The following is a 15,923-nucleotide window of genomic DNA, read 5'->3' as shown; positions in this document are numbered from 1 at the left end:
AAAAAATTAAGTTAAATTTTGGCCATAGTAATTCAGGGAACAGGACCAGGGCCAGGACCAGGTAGGGACCTGGGAGACAAGAGAAGGCCCCGAGTGGATAAAGACCAGTGTGCCTATTGCAAGGAGAGAGGACATTGGGCTCAAGAATGTCCAAAGAAGCTGAACAGACTTCAAAAGAAAACAACCCAGTCCTGACTCTAGGGGACTAGGGAAGTCGGGGCCAGGAGCTCCCTCCTGAGCCCAGGGTAACCTTGAAGATAGGGGGGCAATTGACTATCTTCATGGTAGACACAGGAACTCAGCACTCGGTCCTGACAACAACTGAGGGACCTATGAGTTCCAAAACAGCCTGGGTCCAAGGGGCCACCGGAGGAAAAACATACAGATGGACCACAGAAAGAAAAGTGGACCTCAGCACAGGACGAGTCTCCCACTCGTTCTTATTGGTCCCCGACTGTCCATACCCTCTTCTTGGGAGAGATTTACTCTCTAAGCTGAGAGCCTACATCCATCCACTTCACTAGAAAGAAAGCTACTGTAAAAGAAAAAGATGGAGCTCCACTACAGGTATTAACCTTGTGGCTGGAAGATGAACATTGGTTATATGAGGGACCAATAGCAGGAACTCCTGGTGTATCTGATTGGCTAAGTAAAATCCCCTCGGCATGGGCCAAGACAGGAGGCCCAGGACTAGCACACAATCTGCCTCCAATAGTGGTTACACTAAAACCATCCGCAACTCCGGTTTCAATCAAACGATACCCTATGAACAAAGAGGCCCGAGAGGGAATCAGGACTCTGGTTTCAATCAAACAATACCCTATGAGCAAAGAGGCCCGAGAGGGAAGCAGGCCCCACATTCAAAGACTTTTGCAAATGGGCATACTTCACCCTTGCCAATCCCCTTGGAACACCCCACTGCTCCCCACAAAAAAGCCAGGGACAGATGATTATCAACCAGTTCAAGACTTAAGAGAAGTCAATCAGAGGATAGAGGATATCCATCCCACTGTTCCTCATCCCTATAATCTCCTGAGATCTTTACCTCCTAGTCACAGGTGGTATACTGTACTTGACCTGAAGGATGCGTTCTTCTGCCTAAGGCTGAGCCCAGTTAGCCAGCCCATCTTTGCTTTTAAATGGAAGGACCCTGAAGCTGGAATATCGGGACAACTAACCTGGACACAATTTCCCCAAGGATTCAAGAACTCCCTTACTCTATTTGATAAAGCTCTACATCGTGACCTGGCTGACTTTCGGGTAAGAAACCCACAGATTATACTCCTCCAGTATGTAGATGACCTCCTCTTAGCAGCCGAAATGGAGGCTGACTGTTTACAAGAAATGGAGGCTCTCCTATTGAGACTGGGGGAACTTGGATACCGAGCCTCAGCAAAGAAAGCCCAGATTTGCCTATAGCAGCCAGAAGACTCAGAGAATTTTTGGAAAACGCAAGATTCTGTAGACTATGGATACCGGGTTTCGCCGAGATAGCGGCTCCTCTATACCCTTTAACAAAGAATGGGACCCCTTTTGCCTGGACAGAAGAACACCAGAGAGCTTTCTGTGAAATGGTGAGTGTAAGGCAGGGGCGGCGGTGGTCGATAGAGAGAAAATAATTTGGGCCCAAGCCCTGCCGGCCAGAACATCAGCCCAACGGGCTGAACTAGAAGCCCTAATCCAAGCCCTAAAATTAGCAGAGGGCAAAAAGGTCAACATTTACACTGACAGCCGCTATGCGTTTGCCACGGCTCACGTACATGGAGAAATTTACCGGAGACGGGGACTCCTCACCTCGGCTGGTAAGGACATTAAGAACAAAGAAACAATAGTGGCCCTTCTGCAAGCCTTGTATTTGCCTAAAAAGGTCAGCATTATCCATTACCCTGGACATCAGCGAGACCAGGGGCCGATTGCTCAGGGGAATCGGATGGCAGATGAAACGGCCCGTCAGGCAGCAGAAGGTACTTACATTCTCTACACCCATTCAGACCTTGAGGCTGAAATTGAGGCACAAACAAAGGAGGGAGATGCTTCTTTCATTTATACCAAACAAGATCTGGAACTCGTCCGGAAGCTCAACGCTACTTTGGACCCAGAATCTAAAATATGGAAATATCAGGACCAAATCATACTGCCCCGAAAGGCGGCCCTTGAGTTAATCTCCTAATTCCACCAGTGGACACACTTAGGACACAAGAAACTAAAGACACTACTAGAAAGGGAAGAACAAATCTATTATTTCCCAGACCTCAACCAACTGGTTCAGAAGGTAGTGGGAAATTGTGTCTCATGTTCTCTGGTGAATGCTACCAGATCAAAGGTCCCATCTGGTAAGAGAGATAGAGGGACATGACCAGGGACTAACTGGGAAGTAGATTTTACTGAGGTCCTTCCAGGAAAATATGGTTATAAATATCTTTTAGTGTTCATAGACACTTTCTCAGGGTGGGCTGAAGCTTTCCCCACCTGGAAAGAAACAGCCCAGATGGTGGTGAAGAAACTGATCGAAGACATTTTCTCTCGATTTGGACTGCCTAAGGTAATTGGGTCTGATAATGGCCCAGCCTTCGTCTCCCAGGTAAGTCAGGGAATGGCCAAAACACTGGGGATTAATTAAAAATTACATTGTACTTACAGACTCCAGAGTTCAGGACAGGTAGAGAGAATAAATAAAACTATTAAAAAGACCTTAACCAAATTAGCTTTAGAGACTGGCACTAAAGACTGGGTGCAGCTCCTACCTCTAGCTCTATTTCGAGCTAGAAATACTTCTGCTATACACGGTCTAACCCCCTACGAAATTCTTTTTGGAGGGCCATCTCCTGTTCTCAATGTAACTTTGTCCCCTTGCCCTCTTCCTTTGATAACCCCAGTTTGAAAACAAGACTCCAAGCCCTTCAGATCATCCAAAACCAGGTTTGGAAGCCTTTGGCTGCTGTCTACTGGCCTGGGAGTCCACGAATGCCTACCAAATTGGAGATCAGGTGTACGTGAGAAGACACAACATAAAGACTCTTAAACCACGATGGAGAGGACCCTACACGGTTCTCCTGACTACGCCCACAACCCTCAAAGTTCTAAACACATGAACTACTCCGACTGGGAATTAGTCGCTATCATCATCATCTCTGTGGCCTTGATCATCCTTGTTGCCATCATCACATTGGTACTCACTGACCTTGCTTAAAAGCTATAACACAACTTCTTACAATGCAGCTGATTCTACTTCTCGGAGAGATCTGCCTGCTCCTGACAGTGAGATGCCTGCCGGTAGACGGGCCATACACTTTGGCTCACCAACTCCATGAGACCAATGGGTACCTGGTTTTCTAATCTGTTCTTTGACCTTTACAAACTGGCTAAGGACTCATGGTATTCACAACAGACTGATATGACTCCTTCCACTACCTTAAACATTCTAGTCCTAAACTTTTCTGCACCCGGTCAGACTAAAATTGTTGTTACCACTCAGCCAAACCCGGTGGTAATTGCCCCTTGTACAATTAACCATCCAGATGCCACGAGTCTGATGCTGCAGGTGTTACAACAGTCATTTTTGTTCATACCACTAGACCTAAAACCACTCGAACTTGTTGGTTCTGCTATGATGCTTCCAGAAAATCCATAGATTTTATGATTAAAATCTTGCCATAAGAAAAGGGGGGAATGATGGATTCAAACTAAAGCCCCCCCAGGTCAAAGTGGATTCAAACCAAGTCCCCCAGATCAAAGAAGAATATTTTGGGAAGCTGTATAAGGAAGTAAGATGTAAATAATTCTAACTGCTGAGAAAGAGCTGACCTTTTCATGCTCCGTGCACAAGCTGAAAATCACCCAAAACTTCCCCCTCCCACTTCTGCCGCTTACCTGAAACTACCCCCTCCCACTTCTACTGCTCCCCCGAAACTTCCTCCCACTACTGCCGCTCCCCCTCCCACTTCTGCCTCTTCTGCCACTTACCCGAAACTACCCCCTCCCACTTCTACCGCTTGTGGTTTGTGGTTTTTGCCTTTAAAAGAAGCCTGTAAGCTAAGCTCTGAGCTGCTGCTCTCTCTCTCTGAGTGAGGCAGGAGCCCGTCTGCACAAACGATTAAATCCTCTTGCTTGTTGCATCTCCTGGTCTGAGGACTGAGTTATTGGGGTATGACATTCCGTGGACGTTGGGTACCCCAGACTGGGGTTGGGGGCCCAACACAAATAAAGAATAAGAAGAAACACACTAAGAAATTTGAAATTTTAGCAAATTCAGATGTCAAAAATTATTGAACACATAGTGTAAGAGTATTTTACAATCCTGATGTTGGGTGCCTAAGACCCCATAAGTGGTTATATGTTTGCTTAGATTAAAACTCCTGGTGCAAAATTGAGAGGAAGGGGAAGGAGGTGGAGGGGGACTGGGAGGGACAGGAATAGTGTGACGAGTATACTCATGTATGATTCACACACACAAAAAAAATGTTTAAAAAACTGGTGCAGTCACTTGCAGAAACTCTGGTCAAAACAATCATTTTAATGGCTATTAAAGGGCAATCATGTTAGTGGATATTATAATGAAGCCCACAAGGATTAGGATAATCAACATATTCTGTTCCCTTCCACAATACTCTCACTTTCATCCTCCTGTGGCTAGGAACCAACTCAGCTTCCTACTATATGACCGTGCAGCTTCTTCCATTCAAGGACTACAACTTCTCAGAGTTTTAGAAAACAGAAATGAACATTTTGAATAACACTTTCAAAGTTAATCTCCTAAAAGTTTATCAGTGTTATTTAGCTTTCTACATGCAAAAAAAAAAGATTTCATGTGTCAAAATAAGTAAGATTAAATAGAAATCTCAAAAAGGCAAAGAAAAAAAACCACACGGATGTTTCTAGCAGCTTTATTTATAACTGGCAAAGTTGGAAGCAGCTCAGATGTTGTTCAGTAGGTGAGTGCATAAACTGCCATATATCTAGTCAACAGAACATCACTGAGTGTTAAAAAGAGATGTGCTATCAAGCTATGAAAAACATGAGGAACTTTAACCGCCTATTCCTAAGTGGAAAAAAGCCAATCTGAAATGTTAGTGTGCAGCTGTGGCATTCCGGACATGGCACACACAGATGGTCAAATGATCAGTGGTCGTCAGGTGCTGGTGGGGAGGACAGATGAATAGGTGTCACAGAAGATTTGAGAACAGTAAAAAAATACCCCATCTGGCTCTGTAAGGATGGGTACATGTCATTATGTATAAATCCATAGAATGAATGACATCAAGAATGGAGGGACCAGGGTGTGGTGGAGGAAGGGAAGTCAGGAGAAAGGGAATGGTGGGAGGCTGGTGTTATTGAGGAAGGATGGGGATAATGGGGGTGCTAGAACTGGGGAGGGAGGAGGGAAGTCAGATGGGAAGAAAAAGAGTAGAGATGAATGAATCTTGGGGGGCTAGGGAACCCAGAGAAAATCTGATACCCCCAAACCCCATGAGAAATGCACATACAGTGTCTAAACACTAGTGCATGTGTATAAAGAAAAAGAATGAACACTAATGTAAAACAATGAAAAGCTATGGACTTGGAGTAGCAGTGTAGTTCATTAACTATAAGAAATGTACTGTTCTGGCAAGGGATGTTGATGATGACAGAGGCTATGCATTGTTGAGGTGATGCAGGAATATATGGAAAATCTCTCTACCTGCCTAATTTTTCTGTGAACCTAAAACTGCTGTAAAAGAATAGTCCTAGGGGCTGGAGAAATAGCTCAGTAGTTAAGAGCACTGGATGGTCTTGCGGAGACCTAGGTTTAGTTCTCAGCACCCACATGGTGGCTAACAACTGTCTGTAACTCCAGTTCCAGGGGGATTCAATACCCTCTTCTGGCCTCTTTGAGCACTGCACACATGGTACACATATACATGTGGGCAAAACACTCATACATATAAAAATAAAATAACAGCGGGGCGTGGTGGCACACGCCTTTAATCCCAGCACTCGGGAGGCAGAAGCAAGTGGAGCTCTGTGAGTTCAAGGCCAGCCTGGTCTACATAGTGAGTTCCAGGACAGCTGGGGCTACAGGGAGACCCTGTCTCAAAAAGACCAAATAATAATAACAACAACAAACCCAAAATGAAACAACAACAAAAAAGAATAGCCCTTTAGGAAAAAAAAAGTTTGCTATGGGGAAACGTTTGCTCTCCCCACTCTGGCCCAATTTCCTTTCCCAAATCCAACAGCAATAATCTCCTATTTGTACTTCACAATTTTTGTGCTTTCAGCTAAATTAGCCACATTTTTATTTAAACACAAAGTCCAAAAAAATAGGTTTTTCAGACTCCCTCATGCAGCTTTTTTATATACAAGTAAATTATAGTTATTATTATAGATGACACAACTGAAGCCTGACAAAATTAAATGATTGATCAAAAGTCATAGTGATGCCATGTAAACAAGTTAAGAATAATTTTCGTGTCTATTTTCTTTAAAAATTGATGTGTGTGGTATATGCATATTTGCATGCGTGTTCACATGTGTATGGGTGCATGCATGTGTGGAGGCCAGAGGTTGGTATTGTGATCCTCAATAGTTCTCCAATTTACTGAGGCACGGTCTCTCTGAACACAGAGCTTACCAATTTGGCTGGTCTAGCTAGCCAGCTTGCCCAGGGATCCCGTCTCCACCTTCTAAGCATCAGGATTGCATGTGGGTAACCAGGACCACTCAACTTTTATGTAGGTGTTAGGGGTCCAAATTCCAGTCCTCATGCTTACATAGCAAGCATTTTTTTTTCACTGAACTATCTCCCCAGCCTCCTAATATAATTTAATTTTAAAAAATTTATGTGTATGTATGTGTGCCTGCATGACTTTACGTTTCCTATGTGTGTACAGGAGTCTGCAAAGGCCTGTTGAGGGTATCAGATCCCCTGGAACTGGGGTTACAGGCAGTTAGAAGCAGCCATATGGGTTCTGGGAACTGAACCTAGGTCCTCTGCAAGACCAGTAAGTGCTCTTTCTTAATTACTGAACCATCTCTCCTGCTCCACCCCACCCCAAATTTGGTTTCTAATTCCCTCCCTCACACTCATTCATCACAAACATCTGAAAGATTTCTTGGTGTTGATTGGTTCCACAAAGATAGCTTCAAACAGTCTGCCTCCTCTTGCCTCTAAGGATTCTGCATATTAAAGACAGACTACCACTGGCCACAAATATGTGAGTGCATCATTACCAGTGCTTTTGTAAGACTCTCCCTTAACACCGATGTAATTGTGCAACTCAAATGTCTCAACAATGGGGATTAATGAAAACAAGACCCATAATCAGGCCTAAACTTGAGTGTGGTTTCCCAATGAGATGCTTGCCCCCAAAAAAACCAGTGCTGCTAAAACGGGGGCGGTGGGGGGGACACCTTGCTACTGGGGAGCAGTCAGATCAGGGAACAGGGCCCAGGAGGGAGGAAGCCCCACATGCATTTGCCTGGGAAAGGGAAGCGGGAGAAGCACCAATAGGAGCAGTGGCTTAAAAAAATAAATCTGGCCAGGTGTAGGTGGTGGTGCACCTGGGAGCAGAGGTGGTGGAGCACTTGGGAGGCAGAGGCAGGTGGATCTCTGTGAGTTCAAGGCCCTCCTGGTGTACATAGCGAGTGCCAGGCCAGCTGGGTTTACAGGGAAACTCTGTTTCAAAACAAAAAAAAAAAAAAAAAAAAAAAAAAAAAAAAAAGAAAGATAGAAAGACAATCTTAATGCAAATGGATTTAAAGAACAACTTCACTTATTGCCAATTTTCTGTTCCATTTCCCGACAAAGTAAAACAATTGCCATGGAGCATTAACATGGGTCACCAAAAACAGGAACTGAATATTTGCTTTGGCAAATATCTACTTTTCCCAGGTTCCCTCTTACTCTTGACTTTGCTGTGCAGACTGTCAATTCCACTCTTAACCAAGGTCGTTCTCTTCGGGTATATCAGCAAGCTAATAGCAGAGCTAAGAAGTCATAAAGTCAAATCACAGCTTGAACTTTGGGGTCAGCAATTGTTAAAATGCATGGTCATTTTCCTGCTTTTGTTTGCTTGTTTGCTTAAGAGAAGGTCTCACTGTATAGGTGAGCCCAAGCTGACCTTGAACTCATGACCCTCTTGCTTCAGCCTCCTGAATGCTGAGATTACAGGTGTGCACCACTACACCTGGCTTAAGACTGGTCAATTTTCACCAAAATTGTCCAGGTCACAGATAGCTGCAGTGTTGTTGTAACAACAAGTTCTTAATATTGAAAACCACCTTGTGGGGAGAAAAGGATACAGAGAGGAGCTGGGCAAGTCAGGAAGAATCTCTTCTCCCAAGAAACAGAAGACAGGAAAGATTAGAGTCACAATGTGACAGAGATGAGGGATTTCTTCAGCCTGTGCCATGGAAAGTGAGCTGAATGCAATTTGTCCATGCCTCAGTCTGACCCTGCCACAACTACACATCGTTAGATTTTCAATTGAGTGTCCTAAAATGTATTCTTCTTGGGCCAGGGAGCTAGCTCAGTCAGCAAGGCACTTATGCAAGCACTAGGACCTGAGTTAGAGTCCCAGAACTCATGTCAAAAAGCCAGGCTAAGGTGGCACCAGTTTATAATCCCAGCCCTAGGGTTGCAGAGGCATGCAGAGCCCTTAAACATACTGGCTGGTCAGCCTAGCCTAATCCATGAGCTCAAGACCAATGAGAGACCCTGTCTCAAAAAACAAGGTAGACAACACCTGAGGGAAGAAACCCGAGGTTGGCCTCTGGCCCCCACATACACACACACACACACAAATTATTTAAGATAACCAAGGTCTTGGCCATACTCCCTGCTGGGACTGAGAGCAATGATAACTAATTATACACACTCAGCCACAGAGGGAAGTCATGCCTCCCCTTCTCTTCATGTGCAAAATTCTCTCTTTCCCTAGGGGAGAGACATGGTCCCCTACATCACTCTGCTCACATGGGCCCCACTTCACAAATGAGAAAATTCAGGCAGGGCTGTAGGTGAGGAAGAAATCCATTATCTCTGCCTTCAAATTACCAGTTCTCAGAGAATCAATCACCTTTATCAAACAACTGGTAGCTCTCTAGGGATCCATCACACCCTTCTCCTCCTCACATGGCAGACCTGTGTGTATTTCTTGGCTTCCTGTCAGGACTCATGACTTCACAGCAATAATGGAGTACAATTATGCGGGTGCCTACGTCACTGTCAGCAGACGCAGACTCGGCTAATTAAGAATCTCTGCTATTTGGTTGTGAGCGTCTTTTATCACTGCAAGGTGCCCAGATCTACCTGCCAAGGAAAACAGTAGGTCAGGGGCTTAAGTGAAGTCAGCCAGGACCGGTGAAGTAAGAAGGCAGGTGAGGAAGCCACGCCACTATCGCCCCTTTTGTGCGCTCAATGACCTTGCTGCTTATGAAAGTGCACCTACCCTTGTGTTCCTCTAGTGGTTGCAACTCTCCCACAGGGAGGAGGAAATATAAAGCAGGCAGGAGAGAAAGCCTTAAGCACATCATCAGTCCAACTCTCCTGTTTGGAATTCCACAGTGAGAAACCCCGTGGATGCAGCTTATATGCGGCCATACTGAGACCAAAATCTGTCTTTGGGCCTGACCGTTTCCCTCTTACACAACGTCAGCTTCTGTGCCACATGCTGAGGTTGGTGGTTGTTTTGTATTTCTTTGAAAAATGTTTTAAATACAAAAATATTTAGAGCTGGGGATGAAGCTCAGTCTTAGATGCCTGCCTAGCTTATTACAAGACCTGGGTTGGCTCTCCAGCACTGAAAATAACAGTAAATGTAAATAAAAGGAATGTCTATAACAATCTGCCATGTTCCCATTATCCAGAATTAGGCAACTCTAAAGTTTGTCATTTGAATATTATAGATAAAGTTGATGTCCCTGCCCTGCCCCCCTATAGAAGGGTAGCATTCATGTATATATTTCTAGATTATAGTCTTTTACTATGCATTCATAAACAGTACTTTAACATGATAAAATCTGTCAATCTTTTCACATCTGAGCTGACTTTTTAAATCTTTTCTAAGAACCTTTTAAAATTTTGATTGATACATAATTATACACATTCTTGGGGTACAGGGTAGTATTTTTTACATACATACAATGTGGGATGATCAAATCAAAGAACTTAGCTTGTCCACCACATCAAGCATTTAGTGTTTTCTGTGTGTTAAAAACATTCAAAATCCTCTCTACTAGCTATGTTGTAATATACAAAAAGTAATTATTAACTATAGTTACCCTACTGTACTATAGAAAATCAGAACTTAATTCTATGGTCTCAGTATTTTTCTGCCGGTCATCACCACTACTCCATTTTCAACTTCTTTTTTTTTTCCCCCCCACTGTTAGGCATAGAACCCAGAGCCTTGCTCTTGCTGGGCAAGGACTCTATCACTGAATACCCTCCTCAATCCCACTAGTCTCAATTTCTATGAGAACAACCTTTTCAGCCTTCATGGATGAATGCGAACATGTGGTATCTGTCTTTCTGTTCCTGGATTATTTCCTCTAACGTAATGTCCTCTGGTTTTATCCATGTTGCTGAAAATGATGACATTTCATTATTTTTATGGATGACTAATATTCTGATGTATGTGTATATGTGTGTCACATTTTGTTTATCTATACAAAATTATTTTTAATCCCTGAAGTTATAAAACTTTTCAGCTGGGATTATCTTCTAACAGGTTAAAGTTTTGATTTTCATTTTGGTTTAGCTGAGTTTTATCTTTCTGTATGTTGTGAAATATAAATCTAATATTTCTTATGACCCATTTATAAGTGAGGTTTAGTGGTGCATACTTGTAATCCCAGCATTTGGGAGATTAAGCAGGAAGATCACAAGTTCAAGACCAGCCTCAGCTATAGAGACTTTACCTTAAATAGCCAAAACCAAACCAAACCAAAAGAAACCCAGTTGAATCAAAATGTATGGTTCAGTGGGTAAAGGCACATGCCACCAAGCCTGATGGCCTGAGCTCAAACCCTGGGACCCACATGGTGGAAGGAAAGAATCAACTGCTTGCAAGTTATCCTCTGATCTCTACATGCATGCCAGGGGCATACACACATAAACACACACACACACACACACCACAAAAAATAAGTAAAATATAAGTTAATAACTTAAGTGCATAGCCACCCTGTGCCAAACATACAAGGCTTAGGTTTGTTTCCCTGCTCCCTACTGTCTTGATCTCCTGTTCCCACCCCCCATTAGAATCAGACCTATTAGTATGTCTTACTCTCAAATGAATTTTAGTATTGGTTTGTATAATTCTAAGACAAATTCAGTAAGGAATTTATTATTTTAAATGTGATGGTTTTAATGTTACTGAGTTATGCCATCTGTGACGATGTCACTCTCCATGAATTACACACTATGATGATATTTTATGAGATTCTCTACTAAAGTCTGGTGCATGTTTTATTTACTGCAACCCTTCAGTTTGACTGCAATTATGAACAGTGTTTTCATTTCTGTAACATGGCCTACAGGTTGCTGCTGTTAGGAAAGCTACTGATTTTTGTGTGGGGTACTGTATCTGGCAACTCTGCGTGCCTCTTTCATTCTAATAATACTTTTGAAAGGTCTTGGCGTTCAAAGTCCATAGTCATGTCATCCCCACATAAAAAGACTTTATCTTTTATGTACCATCATTTTACTTCGTTTTTCTTGTCTTGTTGCATTGGTGAGATCCTCTAGTGTGAGGGGGAAAGCAGTGCCCACAAGTATCTCTCCCTTATTTCTTACTCTAATTGGAATTTTTCTAAGGTTTTCCTTAGAAGTGTGATGCCTGTCATAGGGTGTCACTGTCCTTTCTAGTCTCTCAGCTTACAATGTCCCAGGTAGTAAACTGCTTTGAAGCAAGGCCTAAATCCCATTTTTCTTCCTATACCATAGCAAAATACTCACTTCATGTGAGGTGCACAACGAATGTTTGCATATATACTTCTAACTTTACTACAGCAGTATTTGTTTATTATTGATACTTCCTGCCTTTCTGACCACAATAAATATTGTAGATGCTAGGGCAACATTTGGGCAGATGATTGTACAACAAATGCTCTTTAAATCTTTGTGTAGAGGTGGGATGTGTGAATAAGCATATACATACTTAACTTTATGACAATGGCAGCTCATTTAGCCAGGCTCTGGGGGTTCATGTGGAAAATCAAAAAGAAGGATTCTAGATTTTAAAAAGTAAGTTCTTTCAGGGATTTGAGATCGACTACCCTCTGAAGACTGTTGGTCCTCCCTCATCCTCCTCATTTATCTCATCTGAGCAAGAAGGGTAACTGGCTTCTCACATGGGTCACTGATTTTCTCAGACACAAAAAGCTGCTCCTTTGTACAGATCAGTAACTTCAGATGAAGGAGGCGGCCACTTACATGGTTCAGCTGGACTGATGCTACACACCTCCGGCTTCACGGAAAGGATGCAATTCCTGGGAATGTAGCCAGCACAATCCCCCTGAGGCTGTGCACACAAAACCACAAGGAACTCCCTTCAGTCCTGATGAGAAAATGTCTGTGGTGAGGGAGAAAGAGCAAAGCTCTCCTTGCTTCATTCTTATGCTCAAGGCCTCCTCTGATAGCTCATGCTCCAAAAGCAGGGGCCAAAACACTGACTGAGGTACAACAATGCAGCTGGCTAGCTCTTAGTTCACACAAGAGAAGAAACCACCTGGGGCTAATTCTTTAAGACACTAACACTCAGCTTGAAACTCAGCTTGTCCAAACAGCTGGAAAGAGGGGAAACAGTGGAGTAAAATCAAAACCAGTGGAGATGGTCACCCAATCCTCAGCAGTGAAGAGTTCAAGGTCAAGGGGCAGTTGGGGGTCGGGGGGCTGGAGCAGAGGAGCAAATCAGAAGACCTGGGTTCCAACCTTAGCCCTGCCCTTCACTTGCCCTGTCTTGATGGGCAACCCTTCAACACCCAAGTACCTCATCTGCGAATTGGGGACAGCTACTATAGTCCCGAGTGCTATTCCAACATGTCACAGCCTGGTTAATTCCTGAGAAGTCTCAAGGTCACTGAAGGAAGTCTGCATTAAAACTAGATACTGAAAATCCAAGAATAATTGGTTTTCTATTTATTTATTTTTCTATTTATTTATTTATGTATGTATTATTTGTGTGTGTTCTTGTTTGTGTGTTGGTTTGAATGAAAATGTCCCCCATGGGCTCCAAGTATTTGGGTATTTTGTCCCCAGCTGGTGGCGTTGTTTGGGGGGTTTTAAGAGGTACAGCCTTCCTGGAGGAAGCATGTCACTGGGGAAGGGCTTTGAGAATTCCTAAGCATTGTCAGATTTCCAGTCACTCTCTACCAGAAAGTAGTCGATCACTCTTTTCTGCTCTGGCCACCTCTGCCACCACGCCTCCCCTGCCATTATGGATTCTGATCCCTCTGGAATTGTAAGCCAAATAAACTCTTCCTTCTATGAGTTGCCTTGGTCATGATGTTTTTTTCACAGTAACAGAGAAGTAACTAACACGATATGTGTGGGTGCAGGGGCACACATGCTGTGGCTCCTATGTGGAGGTCAGAGGACAGCCTTCAGGTATCAGTCCTTGCCTTGCTTGAGGACAGGGAGATTCTCCTGTCTCTGCTTCCAGTCTTCCCATAGGACCATGGTGGGATTACAGACCTTGCACTACTGTGCCAGGCTTTTACACGTGTTATGGGGACCTGAACTCGGGTCGTCAGGCTTGTACAGCAAGCACTTTTACCCACTGAACAATCTCTGCAGACTGAATGGTTGATTTTAGTGAGAAAATGGATACACCATTAGTTGGACTCTGGGTACACACACCTTAAGTGTCTTTATGTGCCTTCCCTTGTCATGTCATTAAAATTCCTTTTATCACTTACAACCTTGTCTCTGAACAAGGTCAGGCCCATGCAGGACAAAGCACTGTTCCCACTGCCAATGCCTGGATTATTGCAACAGCCAGTCATCTCCGAATATCCACCCACCACTCTGACGCAAACAAAGGTCCAGGAAGCTGCCAAAGCTGTCCTCCTAAAAGCAGGATGGAACACATCACTGCCCCACAAAACCCTCAGTGGTTCCCACTTGCCAGTGATTAAATCCAGGCTTCTCAGAAAGTAATTCAGCCCAATGGTGTTCATCTTTCCCCTCTCCCTACAGGCTTTCAAACCAGTCACCCCGGCCGCCCACATATATCAACAAATCATGCACCTTTCCAGCCCTGAACCTCTATCACATGTCACTATCTAATATCTGAATTAGTAAGATTCACATCTATTTTCTCAAGCACCTCGAGGGCCACGAACCATGTTTTCTTTCAGTCCTGCCACACAATGCCTTTCCCCTAGTGACTTCTCAAGAATACAAGATGTAGGCCAAACAAGGCTCAACTCTGAAATCATTACACAGGGTGAAAGCAGCCATCCACAAAACACCATCTACGGGATAATTCCACTTACATGAACTATCCAGAATAGCCAGAACTCGGAAAAGAGAAGATTATTGTTTAACAAATACAGGGTCTCCTTCAAGATTGATAAAAAGAAGTTTCCAGAGCTATACAGTAGTTAGACTTCATAGCATTGCAACTCACTATATACTGCAAGATGGTTAAAATGGTCAATTTTATGTTATTGGCATTATACCACAAAAGGGCAAAACACAGGCAGGGAAGATATAACTAGTCCAAGTGTACATAGCTAGTAAGTGTGATTATAAGAGTCCACACAGAGCTATCCTCCATCTCTACATCCAGCCCAAGTCTAGAGCATTCTTTCTGAACCCTCCTCTGAGCAGTCTAAGCCTTGGCAGCCTTCCTCTCTAAGAACACTCATGGTTCACACCCTGCCACAAAAGCAAGGCTGTCCAGTGTCAACCGCTGGCTGCTTGGTGCCCTCTGGTTTAAGCTCCACAGTTAAATACGTCAGAGCTCTTCTTAGGTTTACTAACCTGACTTGTGTGTGGCTCCTGAAAAGCATGTTAAACACTGTTTTTCATTTTCTAGTTTTTACTTGCATCTTAGCTGAGAAATTCTCACGTTCTTTTGGTTGGCAAAAACATAAGAGTCCCTTTCTGCCAGTGATTCAATCTCAGGAAATGCCTTTATACCACAGAACAACTAACCCACTGCTCCCCATTGTGTTCTCAATGATGGAAAAAAGTTAAGGCCACTTTCTCCACAGACTCATATCAGAAAGCTCCACCTCTCTGCTTCAGACACTGAATTGGAAGGTGTTATAAACTGCATTTTAACAGATTAAGTCAGTAAATAATAGGCATGTGAAATTACAGCGTAAAGAGTTTAAACATGTAAAGTTAAAATGAGTGTTACTTCACTTAGGAAAGCTGTTTTTCTTGTTCTATTCAAGAATTAGCAAAAGAAATATAGATTAAAAGTCGAGCCCTGTAGTTAGGGAGATGAAAGGACTAGCAAGAGGAGAGGAGGGACAGAGAAGGGGACATATGATCAAAGCACATTATATACATGTATGAAAATATCATGATGAAAGTTATTATTTTGTACAATTAATATATACTAATAATTTTTTGGTTAAAAAAAATCAACTAGAATTAGCAAAAGAAATATAGATTAAAAGTCGAGCCCTGTAGTTAGGGAGATGAAAGGACTAGCAAGAGGAGAGGAGGGACAGAGAAGGGGACATATGATCAAAGCACATTATATACATGTATGAAAATATCATGATGAAAGTTATTATTTTGTACAATTAATATATACTAATAATTTTTTGGTTAAAAAAAATCAACTCCTGGGGCTGGAGAGATGGCTCAGTGGTTAAGAGTACTGACTGCTCTTGCAGAAGACCTGGGTTCAATTCCCAACACCCACATGGCAGCTAACAACTGTCTGTAACTCCAGTTCCAGGGGATCCAACAGCTTCTTCTG

Source organism: Nannospalax galili, unplaced genomic scaffold (assembly GCF_000622305.1).
Source record: "Nannospalax galili isolate Female #2095 unplaced genomic scaffold, S.galili_v1.0 scaffold601, whole genome shotgun sequence".
Lineage (NCBI taxonomy): Eukaryota > Metazoa > Chordata > Mammalia > Rodentia > Spalacidae > Nannospalax > Nannospalax galili.
The sequence above is the reverse complement of the archived record's forward strand: the minus strand, read 5'-3'. Positions refer to the sequence as shown.